The 15,357-nt window shown below is 42.4% G+C and overlaps 1 long non-coding RNA gene across 2 annotated transcripts; it reads left to right on the top strand.

Annotated features, from left to right (window-relative positions):
• Positions 1-1,629: 1,629 nt before the first annotated feature.
• On the top strand, positions 1,630-8,487 carry LOC147367785 (uncharacterized). 2 transcript variants are annotated; one of them, XR_015132113.1, is made up of 4 exons: positions 1,630-2,202; positions 2,679-2,836; positions 5,096-5,197; positions 8,350-8,487. It is a non-coding gene; the product is annotated as an uncharacterized LOC147367785 (long non-coding RNA). The 2 variants fall into 2 exon arrangements; XR_015132114.1 differs by lacking the exon at positions 2,679-2,836.
• The last annotated feature ends 6,870 nt before the right edge of the window (positions 8,488-15,357 follow it).

Here is a 15,357-nt window from a genome sequence, read left to right as displayed (position 1 = left end):
TCATGTATGAAACGAGTTGCCAGTCCAGGTTCGATGCACGATACTGGATGCTTGGGGCTGGTGCACTGGGACGACCCAGAGGGATGGTATGGGGAGGGAGGAGGGAGGAGGGTTCAGGATGGGGAACACAGGTATACCTGTGGCAGATTCATTTCGATATTTGGCAAAACTAATACAATATTGTAAAGTTTAAAAATAAAATAAAAAAAAAAAAAAAAGAAAATTGATAGTGTTTAACCACAGTAGGGTAGAGTAGGGTCAAAAATTAACCCAGTTGATTCGTGGACTACACACCATCTTTTATAAATCCTTGATAGACCAAGTTTGGGCAAATTAGTACTAGAGACATTGAAAAAGTAGGCATTTCTTTCTTAAAATAGTAAAGAACAGTTTTGGCATAAAAACTGCCATCCCCATATTTCCTGCCAGAATGTTCTATTGGACATGTACCCTAATTTCAGACACTCACCATCAGGAACACACTTCCATGAGGTCACCACCTCACCAGCTGCCCTTCTCACCGGCTGCTCAAGAAAATAAGTTCAGAGATTCATAATCTACTCTCAGCAAACGTATATTCACCATTTAGAAGGCCTTCTCCCATCTTAATTCTTATGTGTTCCTAGCTTCATTTAACTATAGCTATCATTAAACTTGCATTTCCATATTAAGACACCTTGAGTTAAACCTAGCAAAGTCCTCATTGGCACCTGCCTTTATAACAATGTTTGTCTCTCGTACACATACACACATACATACAGATACATATATACCATCGTCTTCTTGGAACTCTGTGGCTTTGAACAATTTACCTGGGATAGAACTTTTCTCACCTGTGCACTGAGAAACTTGGAACTGTGTGATCTCTAAGCTCCCTTTCGGCTCTGTATCCTTAGGATTTGACCCTGTTTTGTCACTGCTTCTCCTTTAGTTGATCCAGAGTCCAAGCCCCCTCCTCACCTTTTGGGGTGAGGATTTCAATATATGGAGGCAACTGCCCAGAATTCTCTGCCGGTGTCACAGAGGGTAAGGAAAGCCCAGAAACAGCTGCTGTTTGGGAGCTTGAGAAAGAAACTGGCCATAGAGGTGATCGAATATTCATCATAGAAAAGAATGGAAAAAGGCCATTTGCAGCAACATGGATGGACCGAGAGATTATCATATTAAGTGACTTAAATCAGAAAAAGACAAGTATCATATGGTGTCACATGTGGAATCTAAAAAAATAATACAAATGAACTTATTTACAAAACAGAAACAGACTCTTACACATAAAAAACAAACTTACACTTACCAAAGGGGAAACACTGGGGTTGGAGAATGGATAAACTAGATGTTTGGAACTAGCATATACACACGATTACATATAAAACATACTCAACAAGGACCTACTGTATAGTATAGGGAACTCTGCTCAACATTCTGTAATAACCTATATGGGAAAAGAACCTGAAAAAGAATGGCTATAGGTATAATGGAATCACTTACTGTGCACCTGAAACTAACTAACATTGTCAATCAACTATGCTCCAATATAAAATAAAGACTAAAAAATATCACAGACTAGGTAGCTTGTAAACAACACAAATTTCTTTCTCACAATTCTGGAGGCTGGAAGTCCAAGATGAGGGTGCAGATATGGTCGGGTGAGAAACTTCCTTGTGGTTGCAGACTTCTTGTATCCTCACCTGGCAGAGTTCTTTTATTAGAGCACTAAGCCCTTTCATGGGAGAAGGCGATAGCACCCCACTCCAGTACTCTTGCCTGGAGAATCCTATGGGCAGAGGAGCCTGGTAGGCTGCAGTCCATGGGGTCGAGAAGAGTCGGACACGACTGAGCCACTTCACTTTCACTTTTCAGTTTCATGCACTGGAGAAGGAAATGGCAACCCACTCCAGTGTTCTTGCCTGGAGAACCCCAGGGGTGGTGGAGCCTGGTGGGCTGCCATCCGTGGGGTCGCACAGAGTCGGACACAACTGAAGCGACGTAGCAGCAGCAGCAGCAAGCCCTTTCATGAGGGCCCCACCATCAGGACATAATCACCCCCCAAAGGCTCCACCCATTGGTGGTTCAGAACTGTTTCACCAGGACTATGCACTTAACAATGAAGAGTTCTTTACAGCTCAAGGAAAACTGCCACAGCCCTGTCCTGCTTGTCTGCTTCCCAGTCTCCCAAGTTCCTGTTTTACGAGTAAGATCCATGTAAGTTTTTTCAAACTTGATCCATTTTCCTTCTGAAATTAACTCCTCTGAAATAACCGACTTGTATTTTGGGAAGAATCTGTTCGTTCTTGGCTTTCCATTTTCAAATGAGTTGATCTTCATAGTCTTTAGACAGGAAGTTCACATCTAAGATTTAGAATGGAGGGGTTCACCTTTGGGAAGAGGGTGAAAAGTAGAGAAGATGAAGGTAGCAGTTTCAGGAGATGCGATGCTACTGCTTTTAGAGCTTAGGTGGTTGTGAGAATTACGCTTGAGAATACAGAGTGCATGGTTCATTCATCTGAAATCCTGGACAGACAATAATGGGTCATCATCTCCCAGCAGATATGATCACCTCTCCCAGGCAGCCTTTAGCCTCAGTGTTTTTCCTTGGCCACCTCTGGAAGCACCAGGCCAACTGATATTTGCACAGACTCACACAGCCCTCAGATGAACTCATCTTTCATTTATTATAGTAAGAGAAACAGGAGCTGGGAGAAACTCAGGCCTTTTCAACTGTACATCTGGGGAATTACAACGACCAATAGAACGCCAGCACCATGAGGGCAAGGATTTTCGTCTGCTTGCTCACCGCCATCATCCCAGTGCCCAGACAGTGCTGAGCACCTAGCAGGTACTCACCACTTAGTTGAATGAGTGTGTGAATAACTTCATAGATACTTACAAGAGTTAATAATGGTGAGATGAGAGAACTCACCTCATGGAGATGACTCACAGCTGAGCCCAATGTGAAAAAGGCTTTAGTCTTTTCTCTAAAGCCTTTTCTTTAGAGTCTTTTCTCTAGAGTCTCTGCTTTTCTCTAACAACCTTTAAAATACCCCAGTTTTATGGGGCATTTTACTGGAGATAAACTTAATAAGTTAAAGTTACATAATTAGTTATACTCAGCTTCCATTATAATTACTTATTGATCCAAGGCTGCCCATGGAGCACCTGGCAACAGTGAAAGAAAAACAGTAGCAGGTGTTTGGACTTAGTTCGTGCTTGCTAACTAATTAGATGAGGATTCCCGCACCCCCCCCACCCCCCCACCCCCCGCCGGAAACCCTAAGCAGTCTTCATTTGGCTCCAGAATTGAAAGTACAAACCCAGAGGCTTCAGCCAACTCTGTTTCTCTCTCTCGCTTCTGGACTGGAAGACATTCTAGCATTAAGATGCTTTCGCATAAAACTAATGTTGTTCATTAGAAGTTGATTTTATAGTTTAAGTCTCAGTATTCTGACGATGCCAGATTTTACTCAATGGGTGGACTGGAGTCAGAGTGTAGGGTTTGAGTCACAGCTCTCCCTTTTACTGTGTGTCCTTGGCTATACTTAACTTTTCGTTGCTCTAGCTTCAAAACCTATAAAATGGGGATAACGATGATATTTACATCACTAGATTATAATGACTACATAAAACTACTTAAATTTTAATGCTTTAGTTCCCAGTAAAGTTTTTGTTAATAACTGATTATCTGATCATTTAGGAACATGATCAAAGTTGTTAATAAACAGGTTTATAGTTGACTTATATTCACATATGCCTAGTAAAAATTAAAAATGTAACTCCTCAGTGAAGGGTTGGTTGTATTCAAGGATTGTTTAGGCAGAGAATGTCAGCTAAGGTTTTTGACAACCTACAAGAGAAACTCAGGCTGACTGCTTTAAGTAAAGCCACTGGGGAGGCCCCCCAGTATTAAGCCTTGGGAAGGACAGGAATCGGGCATTTCCAGGCATCTCAGGAACATACAGAGAAGGCAATGGCACCCCACTCCAGTACTCTTGCCTGGAAAATCCCATGGACCGAGGAGCCTGGTGGGCTGCAGTCCATGGGGTCGCTAAGAGTTGGACACGACTGAGCAACTTCACTTTCACTTTTCACTTTCATGCATTGGAGAAGGAAATGGCAACCCAGTCCAGTGTTCTTGCCTGGAGAATCCCGGGGACGGGGGAGCCTGGTGGGCTGCCGTCTATGGGGTCACACAGAGTCGGACATGACTGAAGTGACTTAGCAGCAGCAGCAGGAACATAAATTCATGGAGAAGCCCTTTAGGAGTGACTCCTGTGATTTTTCCCTCTTGCATTGCTTCTTGAGTAATCATTAGCTTTGAGAGCTAAGCTCTTCTGAGAGAGTTTGATTGGCCTGAAGTCAGCTGCCCATGCTTGGGCCTAGTGGTAGGGGCAGGTGTGGTACCTGACTGACTAGTCCCAGCAGAATGACAGGGAATGGAGGGGAGAGTTATCCAAAGGAAGAGATGGGTGTCATTACCCAGAGAAATGGGGAGGGTTGTAGGCCAAAGCAGCAGCTGTCCCCTGGGTGAAGAAAGAAGAGGAAGGGAGGGCAGTGTTTTCTAAAATACTAGTTACATTTGTTTTGGAGGCCTTTCAAGGAATTTAAATACATCTCTCTCCCTCGGAAGCTGGCTCATCCTCTTGGGGCATTCATGCAAAAAAAGCAAGAATCTGGCAATAATCATAAACTGCTTCTTTCCCTGGCCTCATGAAGCAGATCTCTAGTTGTTTGTGTTGCATTCATTTAAATACTAATCTTTGCCTCACAGTTTCGTAAGAGCAACCGTTCCTAGTTCAATCAAAACACACGATGCTGAACTTTCAGAATTCAACAGATGATAAGTTTATGAAAATGGCTTACATATTCATGAATCCTTTTCTCAGTCAGGCTTTTTGGGCTGTAAGTGTCAGAACATCCAACTTGAAGTTGCTGAAGCCAGACAGAAATGTATTATTAACGCAGAACTGAATGTCCAGGTGCAGGAGAGGCATCAGGTGGTGGTGGGGTGGATGGGTTTCATCCAGTGGTTCCAGCCCTTCTCCTCTGCGATTACCATGATGCTTTCTGCCTTGTTTTCTCTCCATGTTCTTCATCTCAGGATGGAAGTAAGATGGCTCAGAATATCCCAGCCTTACAACTACAGACCACAGTATCTGGAGGGAAAATGAGATCTTTTCTCAATGCAGATCTCAGGAATAAGGTAATTTTCCCCAGAATCTTCTAGCAAACTTTCCTCTCATCTCCATGGTCCAGATTGGGTCATATACCCCATCCTGAAACAACCCTGGTGGTCAAGGAGAGACCTGGGTTCTTGAACCAGTCAAACTGGCAAAGAAAACGACAGCATCGTGCCTGGTTCCCAACTCACCAGACAAGAAAAGGAAAGCTTGTATGTTAAAGAGAAAATAGAGTCGGCATTTCTCTTTTTTCTCCCCAAATATCTGAACCTCACTGCTGCCCTACCTGTATGTCTGAGAAATTTAAGATTTAGTGGAAGACAGAGGCCACTTTGAGTTGCCAAGCATCATTTATTTAAAATTCAGCTTTAGGCATCCTACGTTTATCCTAGACCTATCCAGTGGTTAGGGGCAACCAAGTGTTCAGTGGCAATGGCAGAAGGGGCCTCACCAGACTGGGTTTTTGACTTGTTTGGGGTTGCAGTCCAGCCTGCTGGCTCCCTCCCTGACTCCTGCTCAGTTTCCAAGCCTAGTTCTACGTGACCAGAAATTCTGTGCAAATAAATCGTACTAGGTAAGCTTTGGTTGCTTGCAACTCTGAATTCTGATCATCCAACCCTCAACAACTACTAAACTGTGAACCAGTCCTTTAGCATTGATGTCAGTATGAAACACAAGAGGGGAAAGGACATTTTTAAAGCAGAAGTAGCATGGTACTGCCTTCTGAAGTCTGGGTCTTAGAATAGCAAACTTCGGCTTAGTCAGTGCCTTAAGGAATTTCCCAACAACATCTCCTGTGTCAACTAACCTAAGGGTAAAATGGAAACAATTCTGAAATGCTCAGTGACTTAAAAGTTAAGGCTAACAGAATTCTGACATAAACAGGCTGAAGTCCCTTACTAGGACTTTTCCTTTCCTTTTGAAACTGAAGTGAAAGTGAAAGTCACTCAGTTGTGTCTAACTCTTTGTGACCCCATGTGTCCGACTCTTTGTGACCCCATGGACTATACAGTCCATGGAATTCTCCAGGCCAGAATACTGGAGTGGGTAGCCGTTCCCTTCTCCAGGGGATCTTCCCAACCCAGAGATCGAACCCAGGTCTCCTGCATTGTGGGTGGGTTCTTTACCAGCTGAGCCACAAGGGAAGACCAAGAATACCTGGGCTTGGGAGTCAGTAACCTATCCCCTATCCAGAGGATCTTCCCGACCCAGGAATTGAACCAGGGTGTCCTGCATTGCAGGCAGATTCCTTTACCAGCTATCAGGGAAGCCCTCCTTTAGCCTATCCTGACAAATGAAACAAAAGTATATCATAATCTAACTCCTACTACATTTAGCAATTTGAAGATAACAAAAACCTGTAGCATGAAAAACATAATACCTTTTGGCTCCTAAATTAAACTGTATTCCTATTAACTTCGGAGAAGGCAATGGCACCCCACTCCAGTACTCTTGCCTGGAGAATCCCATGGACGGAGGAGCCTTGTGGGCTGCAGTCCATGGGGTCGCTAAGAGTTGGACACGACTGAGCAACTTCACTTTCACTTTTCACTTTCATGCATTGGAGAAGGAAATGGCAACCCACTCCAGTGTTCTTGCCTGGAGAATCCCAGGGATGGGGGAGCCTGGTGGGCTGCCGTCTGTGGGGTCGCACAGAGTCAGACATGACTGAAGCGACTTAGCAGCAGTAGCAGCAGCCTATTAACTTTGTTACATTCTCAGAATAAGACATATTTATGGTCTGAATTCTGTTTGGATTGGGGGCTGATGCTAATTTATCAGTTGTCATTGGGTAGTATAATAGAGCAGTTCAGTGACACTATTAGTTATAGACTGGAAACACTGCCCTCCTTTCTTCTCTAGACCATGAAAGAAGCATCCTGGTTCTAGGTGGTGACATTTGCACCCTGCACACATGCCAGGGGACAGTGGGATGCTTGGGCTACTGACGTGTTAAATGATGATAAAGGTTGTTTGTTGAGGTTGAACATGGTGCTAATAAGCTGGGCACAGCCTCTCCAGCCTTTTTCAGCTTCACTCCCTCACAGCTGGCATAGTTCTGGAAGCCAAATATGAAGCAGAGGTTCTCTTAACAATTGATGGTTCCAAACATGAACAAGCTCCTAAAACACAGGGGTGGTGTTTTTTTGTTTTTTTTACCCCTATTCAGCAACCATTCCTTTTTTCTGACATCCCCTGAATTCCTCCATAGAAAAGTATTTCTCCCATGCAATGTGAAGTCTAAGAGACACAGTGAAACCAAAGGCTGCCATTTTCCTGAAGAAGCTGAGGGGGGTCCCTGAAGGCTCCTTCTACAGGGTTCTACCTCTTTATAGTCCTAGCCTAGTCAAAGGGATAGAGAATGTGACCTGGGCCTGGCCCAATGTGTGGCCATGTTGACTCGTCCACTCAATCTGAACCAATAGGACATAATAAAACCTGAATATTGACTCCTGGCGGGGGGGGGGATTTTTTTTTTTTTTCCTGTCTTTTTCACTGGATTTGAAGGCCAAGGAGGTTAGGTGTGAAACTATAGCAACCAAACTGCTACCACAGGGAAGAGGCTTGTCTAGAAACAGGGCTAACCAGAGGCTGAAGAATCAAAAGAAAGTAGGTCCTGGTGACATCACTTGACCTTCTTCAGCAAGTCATAGCTGAAGCCAGACCTACCCCTGGAATTGCCAAGTTCCCTTTTTCAAGGTCCATGTGGTTCCTGTCCCAGGGACAGAGGGGAAGTGATCCAGTTGGTTTTCCCTCCACATGCAGGTGTAAGACTGTCCAGGGTGAAGAATAGTCACAGCCAAGCCTCAGACCAAGGCCTTGGACCTCTAGGCAGAGTCTTATCCAGGGTCTCCTGCTGTTAACTTCAGGCAGACCACCTCGCCTGTCTCCATCTCTTTCCTATCAAAGGAATCTTCCTACTTGCTCTAGAGATTCATGTGGCCATAGTAGGGAAAGCAATATGGAAGCAACCGATATGGAAAGTCTGCAGTATTATTTTGCTATAATATTATAGTATTTGCTTTCCAAGAAATCTGAGAAGCTTTACCAAAAGAAGCAACTCCAGAGCCACACTTTTTTGTGTTTTTATTTTTCCTGTAGGGTTTAATTTCTTCCAAAATTGGAGAGTTTACAAGATCAACTGCCTTTTATTTTTTCATTTGTATTTTTTCAGGCTGTGCCATGCAACGTGCGGGATCTTAATTCCCTGACCAGGGATTGAACCTGTGCCCCTGGAGTGGAAGTTTGGAGGCCTAACCACTGGACCACCAGGGATGTCCCTCGACTGCCTTTTAATTCAGTTAATTCAGTCACTTTGCAGTTCATTTTTTGCTTCGTATTTAAGTGTTTTGGTGGTCAGACCACATTTCTGCTAAGAGTTCATGGCTTGTTTTCAGGAGAAAATGGCTAAAAGTTCAATATAATTGTATGCATTTGAGGTCTATGAATAACTGTGATAAAATGTTCAGAAAGTAAAAATGCTGCCTTCCACTCAAAATTAAATGGAGTTGACACAGCTGGTTTGTTTGATTTGGGGGTGGGCAAATGGGGTTGTGCTAGATTGTATATTTCAGTTATCAGATTTCTCTAGAAAAACGACTGGATTTCTAAATGAGTTTCCTGAGAAAATGACTAAGTGTGTGAATAACACTAAAATAAGTTTCCTGTACATTGCAAAATGGATATCGAAGGGGAGAAAAGGCTCAGTGTGTCATAGTTGTTTGGAAATTGTTTTAGCATGGAAATGGGTACCATAGAACATGCCATTTTGTTATTTGACAAAGTAGTTACTGGTTTCTGCCATCAAGAAAAAAGACAAAAAGGGATCTAAAGTAAGTAGAGCTAATATCCCTGTTCTCCAGTCCTTGTATTTTTATGAGGAAATCTTGGCTTCTGACAAGGTCTGATGAGAACTGCACAACTAAATCTGTTTTCCCATTTTGTAACTGTGGGCGGTATAAAGGGTTTCAAGCAGAGGAATGACTTGCTCAGATGTGCATACTGTTGTGTAAGGAATGGGTCATAGGGGAGCAAGCATGGTCAGAGTGGGATGAGTCCTGAGTGTATGGCTGTGGTCCGGATAAGAGAAGTGGTCTGGAGGGCAGTAGCAGTGAAGTAGAAATGAAGAAAATGCTTTATTGGAATAAAGATATCCTTTATGAGCAAAACAAAGATGACCTCACACCAGTAAATGTTACTTACAATGATTTATTTTTTAAATATTGTGATCTCTTTAGTTATCTTTGCTGATAAACGTTCTAATTAAACACTAACCCTGTTTTTTTAGGAGGAGGATCATGAGAGAACATGGGCCTCACAAATGTGTGCCAAGAGACAATGGTAAACAAAAGGTAAGGGCCAATGTAACAGAAAAATCCAACTGATAATGTGTTTACATCTTTGCTTGTGATACCTTGACTTGTACCCTCAAAGTTATCAATATCAGGAATAATTCTAAATGCATTTGTTGGACCATTAAATTACTTATTTTTAGTCAAGTGATTACTGAAGAGTTCTAGAATTAGACAGCCTAGACAATCATGTCTTTCAAATGAAATCTTATTTTTTTTATGTCTTGAGTCTCCAACCAAGTAAAATTCCTTTATGCCTTCAGTTTTCTTCCCTTAAAGGTTATCTGCTGGGGAGGAGTCTTGTGCATATTGTTCTTGTTGTTCAGTTGCTAAGTCGTGTCTGACTCTTTGTGACCCCCATGGACTGCAGCACGCCAGGCTTCCCTGTCCACCACCAACTCCCAGAGCTTACTCAAACTCATGTCCATCGAGTCTGTGAGGCCATCCAACCATCTCATCTTCTGTCGTCCCCTTCTCCTGCTGCCTTCAATCCTTCCCAGCATCAGTGTCTTTTCAAATGAGTCAGTTCTTTGCATCAGGTGGCCAAAGTATGGAGTTTCAGCTTCAGCATCAGTCCTTCCAATGAATATTCAGGACTGATTTCCTATAGGGTTGACTGATTGGATCTCCTTGCAGTCCAAGGGACTCTCAAGAGTCTTCTCCAACACCACAATTCAAAAGCATCCATTCTTTGGTGCTCAGCCTTCCTTACGGTCCAACTCACACATCCATACATGATGACTGGAAAAACCATAGCTTTGATTATACAGACATTTGTTGGCAAAGTGACATCTCCTTTTTAATCTGCTTTCTAGGTTTGTCATAGTTTCCTTGCAATGAGCAAGTGTCTTTTAATTTTGTAGCTTCAGCCACCATCTGCAGTGATTTTGGAGCCCCCAAAAATAAAATCTGTCACTGCTTCTACTTTTTCCTGATCTGTCTGCCATGAAATGATAGGACCAGATGTCATGATCTTTGTTTTTTGAATGTTGAGTTTTAAGCCAACTTTTTTACTCCATCTTTCTTTCACCCTCATCAAGAGGCTCTTTAGTTCCTCTTCACTTTCTGCCATTAGAGTCGTATTGTCTGCATGTCTGAGGTTCCTTGTAACATGTATTGTTAACAGAGTGCCCATGAACAGTGTGGCACACCAGCATCCATGTAGATAAGGAACAAGTAATCAAAAATATGTACTTCTGGTTGTTTGGTGGTTATAGATAAACAAGTTGTCCTCCCCACAAGAGTCACGATCACTTTTAGCTCTGGATCAGTTGTTAATGGCACTGGGCAAAGAGAATATACCTATATTTTATCTCTCTGCCTTTTGAAGATATAAAATTTCCAAAGTAAGGAAATGGATTCAGCTGGCTTCTGTAGGAAGGGTTGTCATTTCTTTTTCTTCTTTTATAATCCACAGAGCATATGTATTTTTATTAAATGATTTGGTGAAGGCACAATGAATATCTTTATCCCATTTTTATTTGTTGTTTAGTTAAACAGTCGTGTCTAACTCTTTGCAACCCCATGGACTGCAGCATGCCAGGCTTCCCTGTCCTGCACCAGTATATTTACACCAGCATTGAAAATGTGGAATGTATTTATATGTTCATTAGTTTTAAAAATTTAAACAGTTAATAGTTGAAGTACCTAATCAGGAGTCCACTCCTGGGGGTGTTTAAATCAGCATCTGAAAATCTCCAAGTATGTTCTAGAGGGAGTTTCTGCAAACTATTCAAATATCCTTAGAGTTTGTAAATAGAATAAGAAATGTTAGATATTTTTCACCGGTGACATGAAGGATATTCAAGATACATAGATGGGCTGTGCTGGCACTTCCTTTCTTTCATGAACAGAGTATAAGAATTGGTACACATTTCTTGTGATCAGATTGATTCACAAAGTTGTATAATTATCACCATTCCAGAACATTTTCAAGATTTCAAAAAGAAACTCCACACCCATTAGTAATCACTCCCCATCCCCTGCTTCGTGCCACCCCTGGGAACCACTAGTAGACTCTGGATTTGCCTGTTCTGGTCATTTCAGATATACTAATCGCCTTTCCTATCTGACTTCTTTCACTTTGCTTGTTTTCAAAATTCATCTATATTGTGGCACGTATCATAACATCACTCCATTTTGGGTTTATTTCGAGGCTATTTTGAATAAAGTTGCTATAAATATTCATATTCAAGTCTTCGTGTGGACTTGTGTTTGAATTTCTTCAGGATAAATATCTAGAAGTGGAATGACTAGATCATATGTTAAATGTATGTTTAACTTAAAAAAAAAAAAAAGGAAAAGCAAAACAAACTTACCAAACTGTTTTCTAAAGTACTTGTATAGTTTTACATGCCTATCAGCAATCTATCAAAATTATTTCCTGTTAATCTACAATCTCACCTCCATTTGGTGTTACCAGTCTAGTGGGTACAAGATTGTTTCATTGTGGTTGTGAATTTCCCCAGTGACTAATGATGTTGAGCATTTTTCTGTTTGTGTACTTTCGATCACTTAGATACCTTCTTTGGAGAAGTGTGTGTTCCAGTTAGTGCCGTGTTTTTTACCAGTTGTTTAACACTGCTTTTCAAAGAGCAGAGGTTTCACGTTTTAATGAAGTCAAATTTATTAGGTTTTTCTTTTTTAGTTAGGAATTTCTGTGTCCTGCCTAAGAAATATTTGCCCCAAGGTTGCAAAATTATTTCCAACATCTTCTTCTAGAAGTTGTATAGTAAATTTTGAGTTATTTTGTTGTACGGTGTAAGGTAAAGGTCACGTTTCTTCTTCTTTTTTTTTTTAATAGAGATATCCACTGGCTTCTAGAAAAACAGAGAGTCTGAAAGGAGCAAGGAGAAGTGTTTGCTTGACCTCCTGGGCGCCTATGTACCTGGAGCCCACACTTGAAAAGAGCAGTAGTCTCGGGTAAGACAAAAGAAACATCTGAGAAGAGGGCCACAGTATTTTGGTGCTGCTGAATCCAGATAGTTTCAGCAAGGTACACAGTGAAAAGGGACACAGGGAGGGGGACGACTGCACCAGATTAAGGAATGTAAAGGGGGAAGGCTACTCACAGGGGTTATTATACTATTTGAAATTTACATGAAAGTACTTAGCATTGAAAATGTGGAATGTGTTTGTTAGTTTTAAAAATATAAACAGTTAATACTTGAAGTACCTAATCAGAAGTCTACTCCTGGGGTGTTTAAATCAGCATCTGAAAATCCCTAAGTAGGAACTGATGTTCTAGAGGGGATTCCTGCAAACTATTCAAATATCCTTATAGAGTGTGTAAACTAGCATAACAAATGTTAGATACTTTTCACTGGTGACGTAAAGGATATTTCAAGGTCTGTAGATGAGCTGGCTTGAAAACCGTGTTGGTACTTCCTCTCCGTCATGAACAGAGTATAAGAATGGGTGCACACGTGTTGTAACCAGATGACTTCCTTGGATCTTGATTTTCTCCTCAGTAAAATGGGAAGAATTAAACCTATCTCCTAGGGGATGTTGAGAAGAATGATGTGATATACCGAGCTCCAGGTCTGGTACTGAATGACCATTCCACACTTGTATTTGTTTCTTTTCCTTTAACCATCTTCTTTACCATTATATTTTGAAATCTCAATTTTAGGTTGCTTACATGTTCACTTTTGTGTCCTCATCTCAACTCTCTTGCTAGACCCAGCCTTTACATGTCACTAGTTGCTGGCCTCTCTTTGGAGATCCCAGGGCAAGTTTATCAAATCTTAGTGTACCTAATCACCTGGAATGCTGCTTTAAAATGCAGACTCCAGGGATCTACCTCAGAAGATTGTGGTTCTATAAAATCTGTCTGGGTGTGGTCTGGAAATCTGCTGAATCATCATGTACCTTGAGCTGTACTGAATGATGCTGTCAAGGGCCGCACTGAGAAACCTGTGCTCTGAGAAAAGCTTGCTAGAAGCCCCAGATCTGCATTTCCTTCAAATTCGAACCTAGACAAAGAGCAAACCTAGTTTTCCAGTCTCCCAGGAAAACTCAGACTGAGCCGACCCAGAAACCTGAAGCAAGCTCAGCACTCAAGCTACCCATTTCTGCTCTTCTTGACAATGAAGAAATACCATTTTAGCCTACCCAAAGCGCATTTCTCCTTTCTCTGGCAACCCCTCGAATTTTCCTCACTCCTAGCTGAAACAAATGGTCCAAGCAAGGCTGATGCCCTCCTCCACCCTCCAACTAAAGTCAAATAAGGTCAGCCTCCAAGGCACTTACTAGAACAAGGCAGAGGAATGCCCTTTCTTCCGGGACATTAAATTAGTAGGGACCTAAGCCTGGAGGGGCGAGTCTTATATTAGGTGGAGAACCCACTGAGAATGAAACAGCTGTGGTGCTCTTATGACATCTTTAGGCCCCTGGAGTTGAATGAGTTACTAATTCTTTTTACTTTGAACTGGAATTTCTCCTTACACCTGAGAGTTCTGACTAATACACAGAACCAACCCCCACTCCCCCAAGTGAAGGCCTTCATGACACCCTGTCTTCTCCCCCTACCTTTCTGCACAAACAGATCCTCCCTTACTGGGCTGTCCCAATAATTCCCCTGCACCTCCCTCTCCCCACAGAATGTTACCACCTTGTCCCAACTGAAATACTAAGGACTTGAGTGTCCCATGAGCTTGTAAGCAGGAGACCTTCCTCTTTGGGTAGGGACAAGTCTAACCTATATTCTTTCACCCTCTGAGGGGAGAGAATCCTTTTCCTTTGAGAGATTCACCTTATAGAGCTCAGTCTTCATTACGAATTTCCTGATAACTTAATTCACTTAAGACTTTGACACCTGTTTTACAGTCTTGCCTTCCACCTCTGCCATCATTCCACAGGGATGTCACCATTCCATTAATAGCCTGTAATTATAGTTTATATAGCACTTACTCTGTATCAGTGGAGAAGGAAATGACAACCCACTCCAGTATTCTCGCCTGGAAAATCCCATGGACAGAGGAGCCTGGCAGGCTACAGTCCATGGAGTCGCAAGGAGTTGGACACAACTTAGCAACTACACCACCACCACCACCGTGTACCAGGCATGGTTCTAAGCACTTAACATGTGTTTTAGCTCACTTGACCCTTCTAATAGCATGGGGGTGTTATTGTATCCATTTTATAGATAAGGAAACTGAGGCAGAGAGACTGTTTAAACTTGTCTAGAGTTACCCAGCCACCAAATGGTAGAGTGGGGATGAGGACAGGGAATCTAATTGCAAAGTCCAGGCTTTTAATGCATGTGCTAGACTCCCAGTTACCTGCTCCCTATAACTGTAGCATCCCCCCGTATCCCCCTCTATATTGGTCCTGGACATTGGAAAGGTCCTTAAAGAGGCGTCAGCTGGGAGAAGTTTGGATAGTCAATGGATATCTGTACCTCTGTTTCCTATAGCTAAATTATTTATTGTCGTCTCCTAAGTAAATGTACCAACTAATAGGCCCAAAAGCTGAGATGTATGTTGGGGCGAAAACACAGCAGCAGCAAAGCAGACTATGTAATGTGCTCTTGCTACTCCTTAAGGCCTCTTCTCTGCCCACTGGTCCTTATTTTCTATGGGAAGTTTGCTGCATTCAGGCCAGCCTAGCCTCCCTCTGTTAGGGCTGTCCTTAGAATTTGTCCCTTGTCTATATCCTTACCCATGGCCCTGTGTTCCTCAACCTTCTAGAAACTTTGCACAAAAGGATCAAAACGTCTGGTTTCCTTCCCTCCTCTCTGAAAGAGCAGAAAGAAGGAAGCCAGGGGGCTGTTTCACCATCCCAGCTGATCACACCTAGAGGTAGCTGCATCCAGAGTGCTCCCTCTGAAA

This window comes from Bos grunniens, chromosome 8, assembly GCF_055505025.1.
Source record: "Bos grunniens cultivar Pamir isolate PY7600 chromosome 8, Bosgru_T2T1.0, whole genome shotgun sequence".
Classification (NCBI taxonomy): domain Eukaryota; kingdom Metazoa; phylum Chordata; class Mammalia; order Artiodactyla; family Bovidae; genus Bos; species Bos grunniens.
The sequence above is the reverse complement of the archived record's forward strand: the minus strand, read 5'-3'. Positions and strand labels throughout refer to the sequence as shown.